We start from the raw sequence: 25179 nt of genomic DNA on the forward strand, positions 1-25179 counted from the left end.
GCCCGAGCGCAGGCTGTGGGCGCGGGGTCTGGCGAGGCTCCCCGGGCGAGGTTGGCTGGCGTGGCTACTACGGGGTGGAACTTGGTGACATTCAGACTCTTGGCTTTGACGGGTTGACGCCGCCGTTGCGGTGTTGGAGTGGGGAGAGGGGGCGGGGCTGGCCGCCAGGAACGGAACCTTTTCCTTGCACTGGCCAGCTGGGAAGCTACCGTGCTGGTCATAATAGCATGGTCTGGAGAATGCACGTTAGGTGACTTGATACTGTCTCTGGAACTGGTGCCCAAAGTGGCCCAGATCGAATTAAGTGAAAAGGGTAACTGAGGTACATGGAGAGACGAAATGAGAAAGGAAGATAGGGAGGAAAGGAAGGAAACAAGGAGGAAAGGTAGTGAGGTGCCAGGGAAGAAAAGAAGGAGGGCAGGAGGGAAGGAAAGCAACAAAAGGAGGACTGAGGGATTCAGAGTCAAAAAATGCCTCAGTTGAGTCCACTGAAGGTTACTCAATGAGAAAAGCCCAGAATCTACTGTTCTCTCTGCGGCTGCTGCTGCTCCCAACACGCCTCTAGAATGCCTTACACCTGTGTGGTCACTATCACTGGGAAGAAGTTGTTCACCACTAACTTCATAGCTCTGCCTTTTCTGAATGACTCCTAAGCTTCCGTCCTAGTTTGTTTTCACTTCCTCTCCAAGGTCCCGTATTATTCTAGCAACTACGATAAAAGTGAGGGCATTTTCCTGAAGACTACTTTTCAAAATAAGTTTAAAAAGCAGATGATACTTTTTGCTTTAGGAAACTGAACTCTTGGAAATGGGACTAAATCGAACAAAATGTGTGTGTGTGTGTGTGTGTGCATGATGCATGTGTTGGAGAAAAGAGAACCTTCAGATGATGGGTATTTTATGACCTGCTGAGAAGTTTCGACAAAAGAGAAAACTGCATAGAAAAACAAGATGCACTGACTAAGCAACCATACCCTTATGGCTGGAAGAATGGTAACTGAATGTGCCAGAGTGACCAACTGCCTTGGAATATAATTTTCCTGTCTTGATGATTTGTTGTTTTAATCATGTATATCTTGTCACTTCTTAAATGTTTGCCTCTGGCTTTGGAGCTGAAGACAAGACAAGTTTACTTAGGAAGCTTTGGCATTTTCTATGGCATGCTGTATTACTCCATGGTTCCCACTTTGGAACTGTTAATCCCTTACTTCTGTGTTCCAGATTCAGCATATGGTTGTGAAGGGTCTTACAAAGGACCAATAAAAGTTTCTTTTAGGAGCAAGATTGTTTCTCCAACCCACTGATATTGGAAATTAGTCTATTAACCCCTTTGCTTAGCCCAGGAGGAATAGAGCCGAAGCAGCATTTAGTAAAGGTTGTTTACCTTCTACTAGTACTTTTCTAACAAAACAATAAAATAAAGCGCTAAACAAGAGTTTCAAGTTTCAGCTACTACTCAATTACATTGAGCCACTTTGTCACCAGGTTAAACCTAGTGACTTGCAATCTTTTATTCTGGTTAAATGTCTCTGGAGTCCAGTTTAAAGATTGGCTCAGACAGGACTTATCTGTATTTCATCTGGAAATAAATAAGTGAGACAAGCACTCAGTCCCTTCTATATGTCCCTTAAAATACTCCTAAAGTGGCAAGAAAGACACCAGTAAGAGAAATGCAGAGATGATACTGTTAAAGGAGGAAGGGCATTAGCAGTCTGCTCTATACTGCAGTCAGGGGAGCTGTCCTCCCTTGGTGGTGCTGAAGCGAGACAGAGAAGTGACTGTAAGGTGGACAGTGGAGGGATGGGTACTCTTTCCCTGCTGTGATGGAATTCCAAAGAAAATGCATAAGATCTGGCTACCAAAAACTTTTTCATCCCTCTCTACCTACATTTACTGCCTATTTGCTATGCATCACGCCTACTGCTCCGCTGCTCAAATCGGGCGTTTATGCTCTAATTTTGCACAAACTGCTCACTCTTGGGGCTTTGTTTATTTTCCAGCTGGTTTTTGGTTGCTTCCCTAACAAAGTAAGATCCACTCGCAGAAGTGCCTTTCCCCCGCACTTAAGAGTAATTGTAACCCCTGGTTTGAAAAGCAAACAGCCTTGCTTATCTCCTTAAGCCGCAAGTTGTAATTAAACTATTAGTGTTGTCATCAGCATTGCTGAACAGAGAAGCATGCACACTCCCAATAAATTACATAATCTGGGCATAGAGATAATTTTGTTTATGTCTTAACCACAATTTATGAACACTTAAGCAAGGAAGCAGTCCTGTGCCCTTTCTTTCCACTCCTCTCCTGCCCCCAACCAATTACTTATTGTTTATTCTTTCCAGATTAATGTTTTATTGGCTTAAACTATTTATGTTTAATATTTGCTTTCCCACACCACTAATTATACATAAACCAATGTTTGATATTTTAGAGGTTTAGCAATGCTTCAAGGAAATACATATACATACATTCATTTTACTTGGCTATCATGAAATCATTAAACTAATCTGTCCAGTTGCCAAATAAAGTGGACTGGGTATTTTGAATACTAATTAAGCACTTAAGCATTTTTTAGCTACACCCTATCTCCAACAGTACTTAATAATATCATTTCAGAAATAATTCCACAGCTTGAGTGAAGGATATACTTCTTCACCTACAGTGGCAAGTCAGTCAAAGAATAGCACCAAAATGTGGGTCTTTCATCAATGTATGAAGATGTTAATTTCAAGTTTCAGCTAAAATTGAGAGCATAGAGAACAGAAATTTGCTGAACCGTGACTTATTTTTCTAAGAGTCCCTTTTCTAGGTTTTTAACTTCTGTTCAGCATTTAGTAGACACAGACATTGATAGATGATTGTTTGAAGATGGTATGAATGCAAAAGAAATTAAGTCAATATATCTGTTGAAGGTTACCCAGACACACCAAAGACTAAAACATTCAAAAAGGGATTTTTTCCCCTAAGGAATTCATATGTGTTAAAAGGACATCCTGGAACAGAAGAGTCTGTTCGCACTATTAGTAGCAAGTGTTTCTAATTGTATTCTCACTTAGAATGAACATCACTGACATTTATCTTGTAAGAGTGTAGCCTGCCTTATGAAGTCATTCATTCACTGCATTGCAGTCAGTGCAATGAAGAGTTGCAGCTCATCTGGCAAGTACTTTCCCATGAGGGTAGTGTATTCTATTTATCTTTATACTGACAGTATATGGAGGTTTACCTGATACATAGAAGTTGCTGAAACTGAAAAACTCTATAATTACACACTAAAGTGAATGAAAGTGTTATATTAAGTAGAAAAATCAAACACTTCTTACATTTCTTAAATGGATGTCAAAAGAAGGAAAGCAAGTCATCCTGATGATTTAGAATAGTTTAAAACACAAAACCAGTATTAGACACTATTGAGAAAAATGTGTCCTTTTCTAATCATAAGGAGGTTTAACTTCTGTTGATATATCAGAATTGCTTTGTATGGGGGAGATTTTAAATTAACAGTATGGTCAACACCAGCATAATTATTCTCTTTGGAAAATTGAGATCTGTTTTGGTTCTGGATGTCCACCAACGATAGCTGTTTCTGGCCTTCACTGGTCTCTTTTACCCTTTCAGGCCCAGAGGATAATGGCAGTCAGAACTGGCTTGCTCTGGTTTCCTATAAGGATGGATGGGTCTACCAAAAGAAGTTATAAGCTAGGTCCCAGGGTACCTCTCTTCCACCCTTATCACTTAGCTAAATAATGGAGGCCCATGATATTGAGAAGTGACAGCTCAGAATGTGCCATCATCACTTAGCAATGAGAACTGCTTCTAGGCAAATTGTAAATATTATTGCCATGCTGATCTGAGATTGCTTCACCAACCTAAAGGTTTTGATAGGCATCCTCCTTCACTCTTTTACTGAAGAATGCCGATGTGTTCCTCACTATATTTTTTGTTACTGATTGTAAATTGAAGGCGGACCATGTGGGTCTGGCTTTTATTTGGTGGCCCAAACTCTTCTTTTAACTATTGCTTCCTGTATTTGGTAGGCAGAATTGAAATGATGGATCTCACAGCTCACCAGGAGCCTCTAGTGTGGAAGTCTTCCCTCCTTCTGTGCTATATATAGTTAAAGCTAGCTAACCTGATAATCTCATTATGTCATGCATTAAGATGGTACCAGCGAAGATCACCCCAGATAGTGTAATGAATATTTAAAAGGTACAAGAAAGTAAGTACAGTTGGCCTTCGGCATTCATGGGTCCCACATCTGTGGATTCAACCAACCAGGGATGGGATATATTTTTTAAAAATGAATAGCTGCCTCTGTTCTGAACATGTAAAGAGTTATTTCATTATTTCCTAAATGATACAGTATAACAACTATTTATATAACATTTACACTGTATTAGATATTGTAAGTAATCTAGAGATAATTTAAAGTATACAGGAGGATGTGCATAGGTTGTATGCAAATACTACACCATTTTATGTAAGGGATTTGAGTATCTGTGGATTTTGTTATTCGCAGGGGATCTTGGAACCAATCTCACGGATACCAAGGGATGGCTGTAATTAACACTATGAATAAATGGGAAGCCCTTTCCCATAAATATTTAATTTATGAAACAAATTGAACACAGAATCTATGTTGGGTAATTACATTTTCTTAGAATCTTTGGTCAGAGTATTATTATTGTTTTTAAACATGTAAGTATGGTATTTACAATTATCTTATGGCTACACGGTAAATTACTTTTTTGGTTTGTCTATATATGTCTATACAATTTAGTTCTATAAAATCCCACAGAGGCGTGTTTTATAGGAAATATGTGAGGCAAGAGTCAGAAGAATTTGATTCTAATGCATCACTCTCCTAAGACCATGGGCAAGTCATTTAACCTTTTGGGGTTTGATTCACTCTGAAGTCCCCTTCAATCTAAAAATAACTGATACTTCTAGCTCTAACTGTATTACTGGATACATACTATACCTGATTTTATAGATAGTCTTATTTGTTGTATAAAACATGTAAAATAGCCTCATTACCATAAGAATGAAAATATTTGATCACAACAAAGTTATGGAAATTTTTGAGTTAAAAGAAGAATGAATATTATATAGGCACATTTATATACAAAATATTAGTTAAAATATTTTTAATTTGAATATTCAGGGATTAGAGCCTTAATACAGTTGATGACCTCTAGATACTTGTTGTATAATAGAATAAGATATTAAGGAAATTTTAGCAATAAATGGAGAGTGAGGAAACTAAATACTAATCTGTCTCCTAACTGGCATTTCAAGTCTTTTAACTTGTTCTCCTTTATAACTAAAATTAAACAGGTATGTAAGATCTATACTCCTCCTTTACCCTTTTAGATTACCAGGGAAGGTAAACATGTAGGCAGACCAGCTAAATGGCAGAATCCTACAAAGCAGCAAAGTATCTCTTTGGAATTCACAGAAAGAAGGATCCTAACCTTTAAGCACCGACCTAGCCATGAACTACAAAGAAACTTCTTTCCCTTTTTCTTCACGGGCATATAAACTGACAGGTTCATCACCTACCGGTCATAATAAATGCAGCAGAGGCACATTAACAGTTTCATACATAGATTCTAACACTAAAGCAAAAAAAAAAATGGAAAGTCATTTATGGAGTCACTTTTTGACATATGCAACTTGAGTTCATGATCATTATTTAGAGTACAAGAATTAAAATTCAGGTGGGAACGGAAGACAATTTGTAGAGCTTTTTTTCTCCTTGAGTTCATGGGGTGAAAAAGGGGAGAACATTACAGCCAATGTTTTGTGTTATGTAAACAGAAGGGCCTGAAAGAACAGTTGAGATAACATTTTCTTCATCGTATGGTACAAGAGAAACTCTAGTATTTCATGTTTTGTTCCTCCCTTTCCTTACCCACTTTGGTAGGTGCTAAAGTGGATGTGATTTCAGGGTGGGGGAGTGGGCAATGTTGACATTTTAATTGCTTTAATTTACAAGTCTCCTGTATAATGAAGGGTAGTTAAAATAAAAGACAAAATCAATTTTATGGCCTTGTTGAATGATGACAGATTAGCATGACTTTCTACACAGTTACTGAAGGACAACGGAATAATATCACACTAGTAGTTGTTTAACATTTGTGAATGTAAGTGTGGTGTAAAAGCCTGTAGGCTTTCTATTGATCCTTTTTGCCACCTTTGTATACATTAAACTAGCAATTCAGCAGCAGAATCTTTGATAGCAAATATCTGGGCTATAGCTGTAGATGAGACTTTAATATCCATCTTGGTTTTGAGATAATTCTGAACTTTATCAATATGTTCATTTGCCATTTATAGACATGGCAAGGCCACTATTGCCAGATCTCTATCAACCAAACCACTAGGTGGTCGAATATTAAATCATGGTTTAATCAAAGGCACAGAAAAACCTGTATTATTCATGAATTTCTCTCTTATTCCACCTGGGCCCTTTTTTAGACCATTTTTTAGACACTTGGGATACATCAGTGATCAAAACAAATAGCATCTTATTTTCATGAACTTTTACTACCAAAAGTGGATTATGAGCAAGAAACATTAGAATAGATCAGTAAATTGTATTGTATGTTATAAGTCAATGTGTTAAGACAAAAATGAATAAGGCAGGCTAAGAGGGTACAGCATATGGGAGCAGGAAGAGGAGAGGATTTCGAGACAGGCCACATGGAGCAGAAGGGATTTGAATACAGTTCTTCAGTGCAGGTAAAAGAATGAACAATACCAATATGGGGTGGGGAGCAGAGTGAGGAGAGAGCTGAGGACAAGTAAGTGGAAAGGACCTAAACCAGAGTGTTCCTGGCATGGCAAGGAGACCAGTGTGGCTGGAGAGGAGTAAGGAAGAGAGATGAAGAGGGGGATTAAGAAGGAATGGAGACCAAACAAAATTTGGTGGACATTGCAAAGACTTTGACTTTACTCTCAGTGAATTGTGGAGCACTGCAGGGATTTGCGCATAGAAGTAACACCATCTGACAGCTTTTTTAAAGGATCACTGGGGCTGTTGAGTTCAGAACAGATTAGAGAGGGGCACCAAAGAAGCAGGGAAGCCAGTTTGGAGGCTACGATGGCAAGCCAGAGAAACGGTGGTGGCTCATCAGCGTGGTACAGCAGAAGCAGTGAAAAGTAGTAAGGGTCCTTGTGTATTTGAAGATATAGCCAGTATGCATTCATAATGGATTGAATGTAGGTTGTGAGAGAAGGAGACAAGCAAGCAGTAATTCACAGTTTTCACCTGAGCAATAGGAAGGATGAAAGGATCATTTGAGGGAACGGAGGATTGGTCAGGAGCTCAGAGACAGATGTGTCAAGTGTAAGACCTCTATCAGACATCCAAGTGGCTACATTTAAAAAGCAGTTATGGCCAGGTGTGGTGACTCACACCTCTAATTCTAGCACTTTGGGAGGCCAAGGCAGGCGGATCACCTGAGGTCAGGAGTTTAAGACCAGCCTGGCCAACATGGTGAAACTAGTTCTCTACTAAAAATCCAAAAGTTAGCTGGTGTGGTGGCATGCACCTGTAGTCACAACCACTCAGGAGGCTGAGGCGGGAGAATTGCTTGAACTCAGGAGGCGGAGGTTGCGGTGAACAGAGACCATGCCATTGCACTCCAGCCTGGGTGAAAGAACGAGACTCTCTAAAAAAAAAAAAGAAAAACCCAGAAATAAATATTTAAGTTGACATTATAAGCATTTTCTCATTTATTTCTCACAATGACCCCATGAGAATGGCATTATTATTATCCTAATTTTATCCACGTGGAAATAAATCAAAGAGAAGTTACGTGACGTAGTGAAAGTACTATAGCTAATAAGAGAAAGAACTGGAATTTTGATTCTGTTTCATATGACTTCAAAACCTGTATAATTAACAGTCATGATTTACTGCAAGACAGCAAGCTTATATTACCAGCTTTTCTATGGGGTCACATTTAAAGCTTGACATTGCTAAAGGAAAGAAGAGTTAGAACTAGGACTGTATCCTACCCTAGTATTAAAAAAAAAAAAAATTACTGAATCTGGGCGCAGTGGCTCACACCTGTGATCCCTGCATTTTGGGAGGCTGAGGTGGGCGGATCACTTGAGGTCAGGAGTTCGAGACCAGCCTGGCCAACATGGTGAAACCCTGTCTCTACTAAAAATACAAAAAAATTATCCAGGCGTGGTGGCACGTGCTTGTAATCCCAGCTACTGGGGAGGCTGAGGCAGGAGGATCGCTTGAACCTGGGAGGCAGAGGTTGCAGTGAGCCAAGATCGTGCCATTGCACTCCAGCCTGGGTGAAGAAGCAAGACTCCATCTCAACAACAAAAAAAAAGAAAAAATGGCTGGGACTCACTGTGAGAAATGCACTTTATGGCACCCCACATAACACACATACATATTTATTATAATTGAAATAAAATATTCTCCAAAATATCCTTAAGGTGCAAATTACTCTGATGTTTCTATGTTATCCTATCCCATTCCTTGCCACTCCACTCCACTCCACTCTAATATATTTTTATTATAAAAATGCTAATTACGACCTACATAAATGACTTTACAACCTACCATTTGAAAAACATTTACTTAATTGGTGGATTTCTTGGGGCTACTTCTAAACTCTGAAAAAGCATTTGCAAAAAAAAAAAAAATCCTACTTTGGTACTGAATGGCTGAGAGTGTGGTAAATTTATTCTCTTACCTGGACATGAGTCAAGGTGAAAAAGAAAAATCCCAAAGAGTGAGTACCGACCTAGCCCTTGGGCACAGTGGGCATGGGGTCACACTGATGATACGTTTAGGGGCCAAGAAAGACATTTTAATTTCTTTTACAGTCAGAAGGAAAAAAGTGAATATAATCTAACCCATGGATTGTATTTGTCTTGTTACCCACACAGTCATAAAATAGAGTTTTTGATACTTCATGTAGTGAAAGGGGCCCACAAAGGCAAAAGGACCTAGGACCGTGGAAGTCATCATGGGCCCTGCAAAGAGCGAAAGAGGAGGAGTGACAAAGACCACTCTTTTCTGAGGTAGCACAGTGGTTATGAGGATAGAGCCAGACTTCCTGGGTTCTGATCCTCAGTCTGCCACTTACTGGCTATATGACCTTGAGCAACGCGTTTAACCTCTCTCTGCCTCATTTCTCTCACTTGTAAAATAGGCCTAATGATAGTAATCATCTTAGAGAGTTGTTCTAAAGAGCAAATAATTAAATAGGTGTAAAGCACTTAGAATAACATCTGACACATAGTGAGTGTTTGTTAGCACAAAGTGGACAATGAGGTCCTCTGTTTCACTTTCTGCTTCATGCTTGTTCTCTTCCTCTAGGATTCTACCAAAAATTTAAAAAATGATTCTTTTCTGATGACTACCTCTTACTCTTCAGGGCAGACCAAATGAGTTACAAATTCAGAAACACTCACAGAAGGAGAAAATTTTCCTGCTACCCCTATTCAATCCTTCTTACTTAGGTAACAGAATGAATATGAGTAGCCCCAAATGAGAAAGGAAGTCACCCCTAGACTCTGAAAGTTATGAAAATTTACATTAAGACTAGGTCATCCTCTGAGTAAAGTTGAATGAATCAACCTTGAAATATCTCTTGCAGATGGCCATGTGGAAATGAGAAACACCTACTGGAAATTCCAATAATCCTTTGAACTTAGAGGAAGTGTGGTGTGGGAAGGGAAATAAAAGAAGTGTAGAGAAAGAGATACAGGGAGAAGAAAAGAGGGAGGCAAAGAGAAAGGGAAGGAGAAATAGAACACAGCCTTTCAGTTTGGGAGGCCATACATATTGATCAGAAGATCACATCAAAAACAACAGGGGCCAGGCCTGGTGACTCATGCCTATAATCCCAGCACTGTGGGAGGTCGAGGCAGGTGGATCACCTAAGGTCAGCAGTTTGAGACCAGCCTGGCCAACATGGTGAAACCCCGTCTTTACTAAGAGTACAAAAATTAGCTGGGCCTGATGGTGCACATCTGTAATCCCAGCTACTCAGGAGGCTGAGGCAGGAGAATCGCTTGAATCCGGGAGGCAGAAGTTGCAGTGAGCTGAGATTGTGCCATTGCACTCCAGCCTGGGCAACAAGAGTGAAACTCCATCTCAAAACAAACAAACAATAAACAGAATCTTAGCTTTCTAAAGTCCAGTGGAGCATCTTCTCTTGTTAGGATAATGGACACAAGTGTTCTGTGATGGATTTGGAGACCTGCTGGTTCCAAAACCCAAGTCTGCTACTTGTGAATTGAATCATTTCTCTGAACCTGTGAAACTTGTAACATGTGGATAACACTTTCTGCCTAATTTTCATTGCTACTTTGAAAACCAAATGTGAAAATGCTTTGCCAACAGCCAAGTGCCTTACAAAGGCCAGAAACAGATGTGGTCTGGGTGAATGGGACAGCTTTAGATGCCTAGCTCTGGCAAAACTAAGGCACTAAAATAAAAATGTGAAACAGACTGATTTCCCTTAAAGTGTTGCCTTTGCCATGGCCAAAAACTCAATACAGCCTAACAGACCAGAAACACTGACTCCAGCATTTAACAATTTGTACATTTAAGCCATTTCCATGCTTCCACTGTCAACTCTCATCATTATATGAAATATGGTCTCAGAATATTATGTTCCATTAGTAAGAGACACAGTGCTTGAATTTTACAAGCGTTTTTGAGTCACAGACACTTTTAACTTCTTAGTGTGGTCCTGACCTCACTTCATCTTTTCACTTGATAACGGTCATCAAAAAGGCACTTGGCATGAAGCAACTGTAGAAGCAACTGTATTTCCTTGTAGGACCATGTGATTTGCCATGTAGGCTGCTAGTCCAACTTAGCCCAAGGCAGACACTCAGCCAAGTAACCAGGGAACATCCTTCTTTTACAATCACCTCTCCCCTTTTCTTTATCCTCTCCCTCTTTCCCCAACTGAATGCCCTAATTATTTGGTTTGACATTACAAAAACACAACCCAAGGTTCAAGGAAAACCCTTCCTTTCTGAGGTGGGGAGACTTAAAGATCCCCTGTGGATCTGCAAAAGTGTAGGGCTGTTCACTACCTACCACTCTAACCAATTAACACAGTTTGCACAGCAGTGAAGCCAGCTGCCTTGCATTTCTTCCAGACCTCACGCCACGCTGCCTTCCAGCAACATCCTTGCTCTAGCTGCTCGTGACCCTGGCTGTAATCAGTGAAGAGGCAACTTTTTCAATAACAAAAATGATTTCTCCCCACAGTTTTGGCACGGGACCTCTAAATGCCTTCCATGTGTAAGGAGAGTTGGTTCTAGAAACAGTTTCTCCAGGTTAAAGTTATTCAATTGGAATAGAACAGGCAGAAGCAAATTTATGACTGACTGGGTTTTTACTTATTTATTTGTTTATTTATTTGGTCTTTGAATTGGACAGTTTAGAAGACCCTCCTAAACTATGAATTTTATTCATTTAAAAAAGCAAAATATTTCAGCCAATTGTCTGAGGCTGAAGCTGTGACAGATAGGGCAGACCACACCAAATTTTGGTTAGTCACTGCTTCTCTGTTATCCATGATTTATGATTCCACATGATTTTCATGGATGTATTTTACTGCATTTGACATAAATAACACTTGGTTAATAGGCTTTGAGCAAATTAGATGCTTGATACATCATTACAATTGGGGAAAATTTCACAATGACTAAATAGTTTTTCAAGCTGTAAAATGCCTGAGGTAGTTGTCTTTTAACCTCTCAAGTAAGGAGTTCATTTTAAATATGCAGGAATAAATCATTAGTGTGGTTTCTGAAATCTTAGCCAGAGATGGTCCTTACACTGCAGATACCACTCTTTCCTCACCTCAGAGCTCCTCCCTGTGCCATGAAACAACCAGACAGCCTTGCCAGCAATCACTGTAGATGACGCTTAGTTTGCTGTCTAGTGGATTAGAAAATTCTTCTTTGTCTTTCAAAGTTGATATACATGTTTGCATCTATAGGTCAAGTCTTTTCAGGTATCTTAAGAACATTTAAATTTCTAGAAATAAAAGATTTGCCCTTGTTTGTCTTGACGGCCTAAATCTGAGTCAAATCATGTCACCACTTGATTCATAGAACAGCAGCCAGGCCAGGCGTGATGGCTAACGCCTGTAATCCCAGCACTTTGAGAGGCTGAGGTAGGTGGATCACCTGAGGTCAGGAGTTCGAGACCAGCTAGACCAAACGGAGAAACCCGGCCTCTACTAAAAATACAAAATTAGCTGGACGTTGTGGTGCATGCCTGTAATCCCAGCCACTTGGGAGGCTGAGGCAGGAGAATCGCTTGAACCTGGGAGGCAGAGGTTGTGGTGAGCTGAATTTGTGCCATTGCACTCCAGCCTGGGCAACAAGATGAAACTCCATCTCAAAAAAATAAAATAAAATCAAAATGGAAAAAAAAAGAACAGCAGCCAAATAAATGGCAACATGTGCTAAGTCTAAGACCAACTGAAACCATCCACAAAAAAAAATACCAGGTCAACACAAAGTAAGCTCAAATCAACCTTAAACTCACTTCGTTGGCCTCTGGGTTATGGCTCATATAACATGATCTGTATGAACAATTTCTGTGTAAAGCTACCTCATAAAGAAATATATCACCTATGGAGTCCTTTCATAAACCCAATTATAGGAACAATTCAGCAGAGTTATAGCTACTGGGATCTGCATTCTACCTCCTCCATGGTTCTGCTTATTAAAGACAGTGAAGTGAAAATATTGAGGTGGGAAAGAAACAATGACTGAATTTAGCCAACACAGAAAAGACTGGCATAATTACTCAATCAGGCATAACTTTCGTTCTCTCCTATTGCTGTGTTTCCAGATTCATTTATTATAGATGTTTCATCCTAAGTAAAAGCTATAAGCAGCCCTTTTATACACAAATATGAATGTCATGTCAGTATCTCACCAGTTTATTTGGACAAAATTGTGCATGATTCACTAAAAAATCAACTGGCTATTTAGTTTAAATTTAATCATCACAGTACTTTGTTAACTAAGATCTTTGGTGGCAAGGGGCAGAAGGAAAATAAGAATAGTGATTAATAAGACATTATTAATTAATAATTAATAAAAATATATTGTTTGGAAAGAAAAAGCCCAACTGAGAAATATGTGATTTCTTTTAACCTTATACTAAAGCTCAAAGCAGAAGGTATTCATACCAAATTTGTTGTTCCACACAGAGTTGAAATGGTAACACTAATTTGGAAAAGAAAGAACATGTTATAATAAAAAGACACAGAAGGGGTCCAAGAAGAGAAGTAGATGTTAACACACAAATGAAAACTTTTCTGCTGCCAAGACTTATCATTCAAAACTAGAGGGAAATGAGAATCTTGCTATGAATACTAGTGCATTGATTCAAGTTTTTACTGCATTTGCTGCACACAAAGTATTGTGGAGCAAATGTGTATTAAAACTAGTATTACTGTGTATTAAGCTTGGTGCAATTTTCTTTCTAGTTGCTGATTGCCACAGGTCTTTATTCTCTGTCAATCTCTGAAAAGCTCACATAGAACCTAATAGTCACAATGAATCTTGGGCACAGTCTAGTATCTTTTCTAAATTAGAACTAGTTTCATTTCTCTTGTGGTTTTTCTTGGTGACTTAAGAAAAAATAATGGTGTTATTTATGTGGGTTCATAAAAACATTATTATTTTTTCCCTGAAGTCCTTCGTTTCTGTAAACCTCTTGCTGAGGTTCAATTATTTTTCTCCCCTGAGTGGGAGAACATGGTTTCAAGGCTTGGGTTCTCATAACTTCTTTCATTACTTTCATGGCCCTGCCTAGGATGTGGATAAAATTCCTTATGGTAGTGAAGGTTTAGAGGCTGTACAATCAGGAGCAGATGAAAACAGTGGTGTTGAAAGTAAAAGGTAGAGTTCTAGCCTTCCTTGGGAAGTGGGGCTCCCACTGATTTGCAATCTATCATTATACATAGAAGGAGAAAATATCTAGAGTTCGTAGATACATATGGGAGGTGCTCTGGTCAGGTAAAGGTGAAATGATGGTCTGAGTTCTCTTGATGGTGCTGGAAAGCATTGCAGTATCAGAAGATAAGTGTGGATTTGAGGTGTAGATGTGGGTTTGAATTCTGACACTATTGTGCAATTATAGAGCAAGTTTATTACCTTTCTGAATGTTAGCTTGCTTACTTATTTATACAATGGAAATTCTCATAACTCAGAGTTATGAGGATTGAGTTAAAAGGGGATAGGAAGTGAAGTACCTGGCATAGTCAGTGCTTTATAAGCACCTTTCAAACAACTCAAGCAAGAAGGAGGCTCGGTTTGGTTTATCAACATAAAATCTTGATGTTGTATCACTGTGATAAGGAAAGATGACTTGCTATCTTTTATTTTGGCTTATTGCATGAAATATTAATCTAACAAACATTCATCAGAAGCTTGCTATGTATGCAATACAAGTTAACAGTTTCGTCAACTACTAAATCTATCAGTAGAAATATCAACATCCATGAGAGAGATTTCCTTTCCAAGGCAAGGAACAACATCTGCCTAATTCACCTGTAAATCCTCAGTGACTAGCAGAGGTCTTGGCCTGTAATAGATGCTCAAAGAGTATTCATTGAATGAAGGAATGCATGAGGGTAATGACCACTTCCCCATACGTCCATCTTTAGACCATCTTTATTGGATTTCTTCTTCATTATCTAGTAATATCTACAAACATCTTCATATATCTGGTCCTTGATTTATTATGGCAATTTCTGTATGCAGAAGCTCTAGAGCAAGGAGACAAACCTGTCCCCTCAGAGGGGCCTACAAGCCCATCAGGCTTCTTAGTATTTTCGTTTCCACTTCTTCAGCCCCAGGAATAATCTAGAGACCTGATCTTCTCTAAAGAGTTTATATTTAGGTCATATGGAAAGAAAGGGTTATTTTGATTTTTACTCATGTTATATTATGGTTGCAATATCACTTGCAATGATACATACCATTAGCTTTTCCTCATCAATATTCAGCTCATGGCCTCCTCCCAGTGACTTCCTAGACATGAAGGAAGATTTAACATGCAATTCTTGCAAAGAACACTAGATGTTACTTCCCCTATACTTCAAAAACAGGAATGCCTTTGATTTTGCCAATTTTGAAAATGAAGAAGTGGAAATGAAGCAGGTACAGCCTGACCATACTGTGTTTCTCCTCATTGACTCAGAAATTCTTTTCTTTTTGACCTGGACCCTAGAACTATCATCACTGTCACAAAAATCATGGGTGCCTCCCATTTGATATATTTCTGAAAATGATACCTGAACTTTTAAAAATAAACCTTACTGAAATGGAAATGATGTGCTCCACCTCAGAGGCTGTCCTTCATCTCCATGTCCTGAGAATATAAACTTGGATGAAACGGAATTTTTCTTTCATTCTGTTGTCATGCTCAGGTTGCCTTACAATTCATAGAAGGAAAATTATTAAAATATTTAAAGAATTGAGCAGAAAGAAAGCTGAGAGATTACCTATTCCAGTGAACATATCTTGCAGGTGAGGAAATTGTATCCTACAGAACTCTGAGGTCCATAAGAAGAGACAAAGAAAGTGAAAAGGAAAAAACCCCAGAATCTAGAAATTTCATAGTAACTTAGTTCCAGGGGTATTTTGGGCTGACTCTCTAAGTTCATGAGAGCTGACTGTGCACATCTCTTCCTAATTTCAAGATTAGTGACGTCATATTGGTAGCTTGAAATTGGTCATGGAGGGCAACACGTACACCATGGAAGTCAGCAAAAACAACTATAAATTGGAGAGTTGGTCGTTAAACATTTACCAGCACACCAGTGCTCAGTTCACAGAGTTGAGTATGATATTTAACAGAAATATTGTCTGCACTATCTAATTACACACACGAATAGTTTAGGCATGTTTTAGTTGCTGCTAAAAATATTGAAAGAAAAGTATCAGAATGGTTTTGCTCAACCAACTTAATGTGGCAACTTAATGTTCAAATGTTTATTTCAAAGGATCTAGAAGCATGTTGATAGATAATTTTATTATTGCTTTACTGCTATTTTAATATGGAGAAACCAGTATGACTAAGGTGAAAGACTATAAGCATGTCTATTGAAAATAGGCTTCCATCTTTAGAATACATATAAATCTATATGATATAGGCATATGCAAACAATTTTTCATAGAAGATATTTGATCCCCTCACATTGTATTTTGGTCATGTATGAAGATGAAAATAGATTGCCTTTTGCAGTCCATTCAATAATAAGTCAGGTGGGTCAGCATCTCAACATATTATACAGCATTTCCACATTTGCCAGCTAATGCCACTGTTACACATTAACTCTGTTTGCAATCCAGTTTCAATCAAATAAATGGTGAGTCATTTGCAGCGCCCCCACACAAGACTTGCCAGCTGGCAAGGTGCATCTGGAAGCAATAAGTCAACAACTGTTCAGAATTCTCCCAACCTTGCTCTCCTCAGCACTGTTACTTGACTAGATCAGAACTTTACGAAAGTCATTATATGTAGGCCTTCCAAAGGAAGCCTCTAGAAATCATATTTCAGTTTCTGCAAGACACATGTGTTTGTTAAGCAATGGGGAGAAGGGTTTCCTTTGTTCATTTGCTTTCCAAATAGTTGCTAACTTAGAGTAAACGCAGCTGCAGATGAAATGGGGGTTCCGGGTGAGCACCTGACTTGCTGCAAGGAGACATGAGAAATTTCCTTTACACTTTGTTTTTTAGCAAATGTGACTCGATGACCTGTGCATACACCAAGAAACCAGATTAGAATTTTACATTTATGCACAAAGATGGAGTAGGGTAATACATGAGACCATTTGTCCTCTTGGTGTGTTTTAAAGTTCTCCAGGGCATTTCCGAGCATTCTGACATGCAGAGGAAAATGATTCAGAGTGGAAGATCATTGATGAAGAAAATAGTCAAAGGATGGAGAATTCCAGGAAAAATGACAAGTCTAACTTAAAAGACATTGATAAATCTTGTTTAAATTACTGTAGCATATTCTACCCGAACAAGTGGATCAAGCAGAAATTTTTAGTGGTACTTGGCTTAAATATTACTGCATAATGAGCTTGGCATTTTTCTTTGATGTAGAAAGTGAGACCTGGCACATTAGGACAATTAGATTTGTCGACTGGGAACTAGAATTACCTGATTTTGACAAGTTTGATATGACTAGGTACAATAGTATCTCTCTCTATGGGGACAATCTGTTAGAACACTATCAAACCCTTTTTAAGAAACAGATCCTGGAAGAAACAGTTATCACCATCAAACCCCTGTGGTGCAACAGATCCTGGGAAAAGAGACCTTTAGAATGCAGATTGGATTTTACTTTATGTAGGGGTTTGGTTGGGTGAATTAGTATGAAGGGGCAACATTTTTTTTTTTTCATCTGTAGCTGGGCATTTAGGTTGACTCTATATCTCAGCTACTGTGGCTACCACTGCAGTAAACTTGGGGGTACAGATTTTTTTTTTCACATATTGATTTCATTTCTTTGGTATATACCCAGAAGGAAAATGCTAGATCATATAGTAGTTATATTTTTAATTTTTAAAGGAACATCTATACTCTTTTACTTAATGACCCATCTACAGATGAATGGATAAAGAAAATGTGCTGTTTATCTACACAGGCACATGCACACACACCCACACACAATGGAATACTATTGGGCCATAAAATAGAATGAAATCCTGCCATTTGCAGCAAGATGGGCAAACTCGGAGGACATTATATTAAGTGAAATAAACCAGGTACAGAAAGACAAGTATCAACATGATCTCACTCATATGTAGAGTCTTTAAAAGTTGATTTCATATTAGCAGAGAGTGGAATGGTGATTACCAGAGGCTGAGGAGCGTAGAGAAGATAAGGATTGTTATTGGGGAGGACTGGGAGAGGTTGGTCAATCAGTACAGTTACAGTTAAACAGAAAGATATACACAGTAAGGTGATATAGCAAATAACAATGTATTGTGTATTTTAAGACAGCTAAAAGGGACGATTTTGAATGTTGTCACCACAAAAAAATAAGTGTTTGAAGTGGTGGATATGGTAGTTGCCCTGATTTGATCATTTATGCTATGTATACATGCATTGAAACAACACATAAATATGCACAGTTATTATGTATCAGGTATAAATTTAAAAGTTAAATTAAAACATTTTCACCTTTTTTCTCTTTTTGAGAAAGGAATGAATTCCAGTCTTGATTTGAGTTGGGGTCTGTGGGTTTTACAGAGTCTAGCCCACTGAGTTTGAATCCCACCTATAGCCTCACTATGTATGGGACCTTGAGTTAATTGATGAACGCTCTGTATCTTACTTCTTCTGGGATAAACTGGGGATAATATTATAATAGCATCTATTTCACAGTTGTGAGGATTATGATAAGGCAATATGAATAAAGGTCTTAGAACGGTTGTGGGTACATAGTGAGCACTGAGGAAATGTTCATTGGCCCAGTCAGCCCAGGATGCTAATAAGCTTTAGAGACTCAGCACCTGCTGGGAGAAGAGCCACAGACAGACTCGGGCTAAGCAGAGCCAGCTGGCTCAGCTGTGAGATCCCTCTGTGAGGCGATGTTTTTGCATTCCTTCTCCTTCTGTACAGATCTGTGTAGAGGCTCAGAGGAAAATCTCTTTAACCCCCTAAGTCGAGCCTTGGCTGAAGCAACCTGTCCCATGCCATAGTTCAGACTGCGACTGGGAAGACTCGAATCTCTTTTAGGTAACTCAACTTAGGGGGTAAATCATTTAACTCAGGAGGCAGATAAAAGATGTGATATACCAGTGTTTAGTCACTTACAATTCTAACTGTTTGGGATGCTGATGTGATTTGAAATGTCACAGGATGTGGGAAGCAGGGTATGAGTCAGTGAAGACTTCCGGTCCTCTTGCCCTTTCCTTTGGAAAGCCTCCTTGCTGTGCCCTCCCATTATGGGGACTCTTAAACTGATTTTACAATTATTCCAGAGTGGGGATAAGAGGACTAGCACTCCAGGTATTAATACATTTGTTTTTACAACAGTCATCTATTTAGCATCTCCTATGCCCAGACCCTGTGTGGACACTATGGGCACAAAGATAGGTAAGCATGCCCCTCGTTTTTGGATGGTGACATAATTGAGATACAGACAAAGCATCACTGGACACAGGAAATGAAGAGGCTGTCCCTGTCTGGGAGAGTGAGGGATCTTTAGAGAGGAAGGCACTGAGGTTAGTCCTCAAAGGACGAGTAGGATATTTCCCAGGGATGAAGCCATGTGTGGAGGGACATGGAGGAAGAGCTTCAAGAGTTGAGGGGCATTCTAATCAGAGAAGACACTCTGCACAAAATTCATTTGGCATTTAAGTCCCCCTGGTTCACAAGACTGCATATGTATTCCTTCAAAAACGTTCATAAATGATCTACAGTGCACCGAACTGGCCATGGCAAGACAAAGACATCTCTGCTGTTGAGGAGCACACGTGACAGGAGAGACAGGTGTGGAAGGTGAATGTGATGTAGCATAAGAGCTTGAGCATCCTCTGTGCTGGGGGGTTAGAGGGAGCAACAGAAAATGGGGAGCCTGTCCAGCAGAGCCTGGGGACCCAGTGTGGCTTCTTGGTGAAGGCTATGCTTGAGCAGGGCTTCAGGAAAGAGCAGTTTCCCCCAGAAAGGCAGAAGAGAGAGTGTGTGTAAAGGCATGAGTGCAAATTGCATGCACACATTGCAAAGAACAAGAAAGCTGGTAGGACTCGAACCTGTCATGGGAGCAAGGATATGCAAAGGATGAGACTGGAGATGGAGCTGGACAAGGCAGGGCCCAGAGGCTTTTGCTCTAAAAAGCTCGTGATAGCAACATGAGGAAGATGGACCAGAGCAACCTGAAACTAGAGGCAGGGAGGTACTGGGTTGATCTTAAACATTTGGCAAGACATGATAAAGGCTTGAGTTACAGCAGTAGGATTAAGACATTTTTAAGAGGCAAGATACCCAGGACCTAGTAAACAATGACCATGAAGGATTAGGGAGAGGGGTAGATGATCTTAAGTTTCCACCTTAGGTAGACTAGTGGTTCTACTTACCAGTTCAGAAATCAGAGAAAGGGGCAGATGCTCACAGGACTGGTTAATGAGCTCACACTTACACAGGGGAGTCTTGGGGTAACATTGTTGTGAAGGATTCAAGCAGGCAGTGAATACATGGATTGGGAACTCAGGAGAAATAGTCATCCTCACTAAAATCAGAAGCAGGTAAGATCTAGGTCAAAGATTCTTGCTCATTGGATTGAATTGTGCCAAAGTGTGCATCCCTTCAAAGTATGGATCTGGGATGCTCCAGTAGGACCAGCTCAAATTCCCACACCAGAGTCTGCCATATACAATCAGGCTATCACTTTACCCTACTGTACCTTAAAAATACCACTCTTTCCTGTATTTGCCATGACATGGCAAAATATTAAGGAGGCTCTATGCTAGGGAAACCATGGGAAGAGATGGAAGGGAATTGGGATTAGATTCCCACAGAACATCAATTTTAAAGCACTGCAGAAAAATAGGAGCCAGCACAACTGCTGGGAAGGGACAGAAGGTGGACAAGGGTAAGGCTGGGGGAAGGGGTGTTCTGGGGAAATGGAAGAAACAGCAGGTTCAAATGCAGCAGAGAGACCAGGAAGACCATGTTCCTGTCCCTTGGAAGAGAGAAAATGGCTAGTGACTCCATCAAATATTCTTTCAGGCAAGCCATAGAGGCCCAGTTTCAGTGGGTAGAAGAGTCAAGAGAGGAGAGAAAGTAGAGGCACTGAAAGTTGATTTCCCATTCATTCCAGGACACTGGCTATGAGTGAAAGGTGAGAACAGCTGCCCCAGTTAGAGGGAGACAGATGTCAAGAGAGGTTTGATTTTGTTTTTCAGTTATGCACAGAGGTGTGGCTAATCTGATTTCCCCAGTTAGGTTACATGCTCTCCAAAGATGAGATCCTGTTTTCTAAGGTTCTGGGCATATTCACATGCTAATTCAGGACGTGTAGGTTCACATATTGATTTTTGTCACAGAATTATTCAAACAGCATTAATTATGTGTGCACCAATTCCAAATGTAATTTCTTGATAGGTTTATACATATGTTACATATACACATTTCATAAGGGGAGAGAACAGATTTGATGATTTTAGGTAGCAATAAGGAATCTATTAAAAATATTGGGATTCAATGGACAATTATCCTCTTTCTGTGGAGATTTTCTTTTGCCTAGATTTATTTTAAAGATATTTTGTGCCTACTTTACTCTCCACAATGGCCTTTCTCCTGCATTCATCTGTTAAGTAACATTTTCTCTCCCATAGTACTCAGACCATATGGTCCCCTTCTGCAGTGTTTTTGACTTTTTTGTGAGATAAATGTTACTTGGGGATGGGTCTCATCATTCTCAAATACTGAGCAAATATACTAATTGAGCTTAAGTGTAAGATCAGCTCTTCCAACAACTTATTGATCAAAAGTACCACCCTTACCATTGCACTTAAATGGAAAGGTCTATGTTAATTTATACTGCATAAAGCATGTCAAACAAAACATGATAGTCCGTATTTAAAGTTTCTGTTTGCACTAGGATGTGCCATTGAATCGCAGAAAAGCGTTAGAAGTGATTGCAGATCATAACAAATGGACTCTATTTTCAACTCCCATTTTTAATTTAAACTTCTAGCAAATCCAGAAGGATTTCCAGACATTTACATGAAGATACAATATGGATGTGATAATAACGAGATCTTTGAATAAGAAAATATGCCCTTTAAAATAATGAAAGGAATAGAATAATTCTGGTGAATTGATTAAGCACACAGCAGAAGTATCTCTTTTATAGAAGTGGCAGCCAGTCATTGGTGTTCAGTGATTTCTGTGTGCATTTTTCTGAAATAAAATTTTGCAGAGCTTTTTTAAAAAAATGCTTATATCTCCAGGTAAAAAGACTGGTAATTTTAGCTGAATTTCATTTGATGCCAGGATTTCTGAATGGACAGGCAACAACTGAAGTGTCACATTTGGGAGTTGCCCCTTGTGTGAACCAAGCGATGTTCACACCCTGCATCAACTCAGTATTTTAACAGTAATGTGACAAGTGGTATGTTTTCGCCAATTAACTTCCGGTTACTATAACTTATACCATGTAGCCTCACCTGATTCACTAGTGTATTTGTCAGAGTTTAAACAATTTATCGCTTTCCTGAAAGTGTAAGAAATGCAATTTTACTTATTCCGTTACTTAAGTTTTAAGTCAGAAACTTGAAAAACACACACTTTGAACTCTCCCCAATAATCATGTGTAATAGAACCAGAAGGCTGTCAGTTAATCTCATGGCCCAATTCTAGTATAAAACTTAAGATTTCAAAGATCTCATAATATCTGAGCCATGAGTATTTGCTTCAGGCATCAACTTGGCATTTAAAAAAAATATTTAAAACCACATGGACATTTCACTTTGCCAGAATATCTACTTCTCATATTATGCTTAAAAAATACCAAACTTTGACAAAAATACCTAATTTTTTTCCCATTCTGCAAGTCAGAAATCACTTCTTGTTTGGTGAGCTCATCTTTTCTTTTTTTGTTTCTAGGCTAGAACACACTTGTCACTCACTTTGGATTAATTGGTTAATGATTTGGTAATTAAAATTACTGCCCAGAAAGTATATTCTAAACTCCAACAACAGTTTCCTCTTAGGATTTGTGCTTAAGGCTTTCACTTTGGGAATCTAAAGAGTACATCTGGAAGGAAAAAGAACAAGAGAGAGTAAGATGGGTAAAAATAAAGGTGTTCAACTGGAAGGCCGAAGAGTTAATAAAATTTAAAATATTGGTAGTAGTGTTTTGTCCAGATGAGACAGATACATAGTTTGTATTGCAAATATTCTTTATTTTAGCCTTTCATGTATTTTTGGTATTATTAGCTATCTTTGTATATAATATTCATGATTAATGTTTGCTTAACACTCTAAAAATGCTCTCAGATCTTGTCTTCTCAACAGCAGAGTAAACTCCTTGAAACCTGGAGGTGTGTATTTCATTTCGCCAATACTTCAAAGGAAATATGTTCAAACCAATAATTTGAACATATTTGGTTTTTTTGTTGTTTGTTTTTTTTGGATGGCATTTCGCCCTTGTTGCCCAGGCTGGAGTGTAACGCCGCAATCTTGGCTCACTGCACCCACTGCCTCCAGGGTTCAAGCAATTCTTCTGCTTCAGCCTCCCGAGTAGCTGGGATTACAGGCGCCCACCACCACACCTGGCTAATTCTTCTGTATTTTTACTAGAGACAGGGGTTTCACCATGTTGGCCAGGCTGGTCTCGAACTCCTGACCTCCTGATCCACCTGTCTCGTCCACCCAAAGTGCTGGGATTACAGGTGTGAGCCACCATGTCTGACCAATACTTTAATATATTCAACATATTTGAATATATTCAAAGCAATACTTCGTTAAGGCTTTAAGTATCTATAGAATGTTTAAATGCAGTGTCACATCCACAGACACAGACACATTACTTCTGATAGTCAGTTTGCAGGAAAGTGTATAGAAGCAAGAGGTGCAGGCCTTGGTGTCAGATCCAGTTAAGTTTTTAAAAGGCAAAGCCATTTCCAAATAAAGTGAAGTAAGATGTTCCTATGAAGTTCCCGAGTCACTTCTAGAACATGGCTGGAACTGAGGGTCCCAAAACTTTCTATTGTCTTTCCAAGGAGACGTCTCACTTGTGAAGTGTCCAGGGGATGAGAGTGTCGGGCAGGAGCCTCTCAGGGCCTCACTAGCTGGAGTGGCCTGTGAAGAGGGTGAACAGGGAAAGTTTTCAGTGCCCTCACTGTGTCATCTTCCCAGGATGAACCTAGTCTTCCTTCATCTTTTTGACACGTTAATTTAACACTCAGGGACACACACACTGTACCACATTTTATTCACTTTTTCAAGTAAAGAGGTCTTTAATACTTGTAACCCTATGATAAATCAATGTTCTACTCTCAAAAAATACCCCTAATGAAATAACACTTCTTATTTTTAAAAGTTAAAATAAATATCTTAATTGATTTTAAAAAACATTTATTTAGGCAAAGTTGGATCTGGCCATCTGTTGCCACATAGTTAACTAGTAATGTAGTAAATACAGTATGAGAACATACATCTGTTTCCACTCACTGAACTCATTAATCATTGGCCTAATGTGACTGCACAGTGCCACTCACATTTTAAATTTGTACCATGGTGGCAAAGGCTAATCCTGGGATATTTCATTTATTTTTGATTGCCAAGCAACAAATTAAAATAAAATTTTATATTTTGCTTTATAAAAAAACCCATTGTGGTGGAGAAAATATGCAGATTTATATGAGATACAAAGTGGGATGAAATGCAATTGGTACATATGGGAATCTTGGAGCAGGTAGTCTTCTTTTGCTCTAACTCTAGTCTATTTTTTAGAAGCTTGGTATTTGAGGATCTCACATTCCAAGATTCTCTTCTGCCAGTAGTTTTGCCTGGAACATAGTGTACAACCAGGTTCACCTACCTCCAGACAGAAGACAAATTATCAACCACTTTCATTGATTCTATGGATGAGAAACCATTCATTAATTATATACATAAATTAATAAAAATAATTACTTTCTTTAATAATGATTTATTAAAGTGCTTGCTGTATACCAGGCATTCTGCCAGGAAATGTAAAGATAATGGTGAACTATGTAGTCATGTTCTTTGTTCTAAGAGATCTTCCAGTCTTAAGAGTCCCTTGAGTCTAAATGCTTAAGTGACGCTTGAAAATTTAAAGAAATAAACAAACTACTGTCTAAAGATGTTTTCTCTTTAAAATGCATATACTATTTAAGCAAACATGAGTTTACTTCTGTATCTTTTGGCTTTAAATGGGATATTTTAAAAAAATATACAAATCCACATCAGCCTAGAAAGTGCTGATTATGTAGCCAACACTGTCTTTATTTTCCTTGTCCTTGTCGATAGAAGAAAAACGTGAGAATTTTTCTCTGTTGTCTTAACACACTCCTCATTACCACTTACAAATTTAATTTGGTCCAAAATCAGAAAATAATCTTTCTACTTCCGCCGAAAAAGCTTACTCGGGAGTCGGAATCAGTACTTTCAGCAG

The 25179-nt window shown here is 38.9% G+C and overlaps 1 protein-coding gene across 4 annotated transcripts in view; it reads left to right on the plus strand.

Moving 5' to 3' along the window:
- PHACTR1 (phosphatase and actin regulator 1) overlaps positions 1 to 25179 on the plus strand; it is a 573087-nt gene that overhangs the window by 32054 nt on the left and 515854 nt on the right. The window lies entirely within an intron of this gene.

This window comes from Colobus angolensis, unplaced genomic scaffold (genome assembly GCF_000951035.1).
Source record: "Colobus angolensis palliatus isolate OR3802 unplaced genomic scaffold, Cang.pa_1.0 Scaffold6, whole genome shotgun sequence".
NCBI lineage: Eukaryota > Metazoa > Chordata > Mammalia > Primates > Cercopithecidae > Colobus > Colobus angolensis.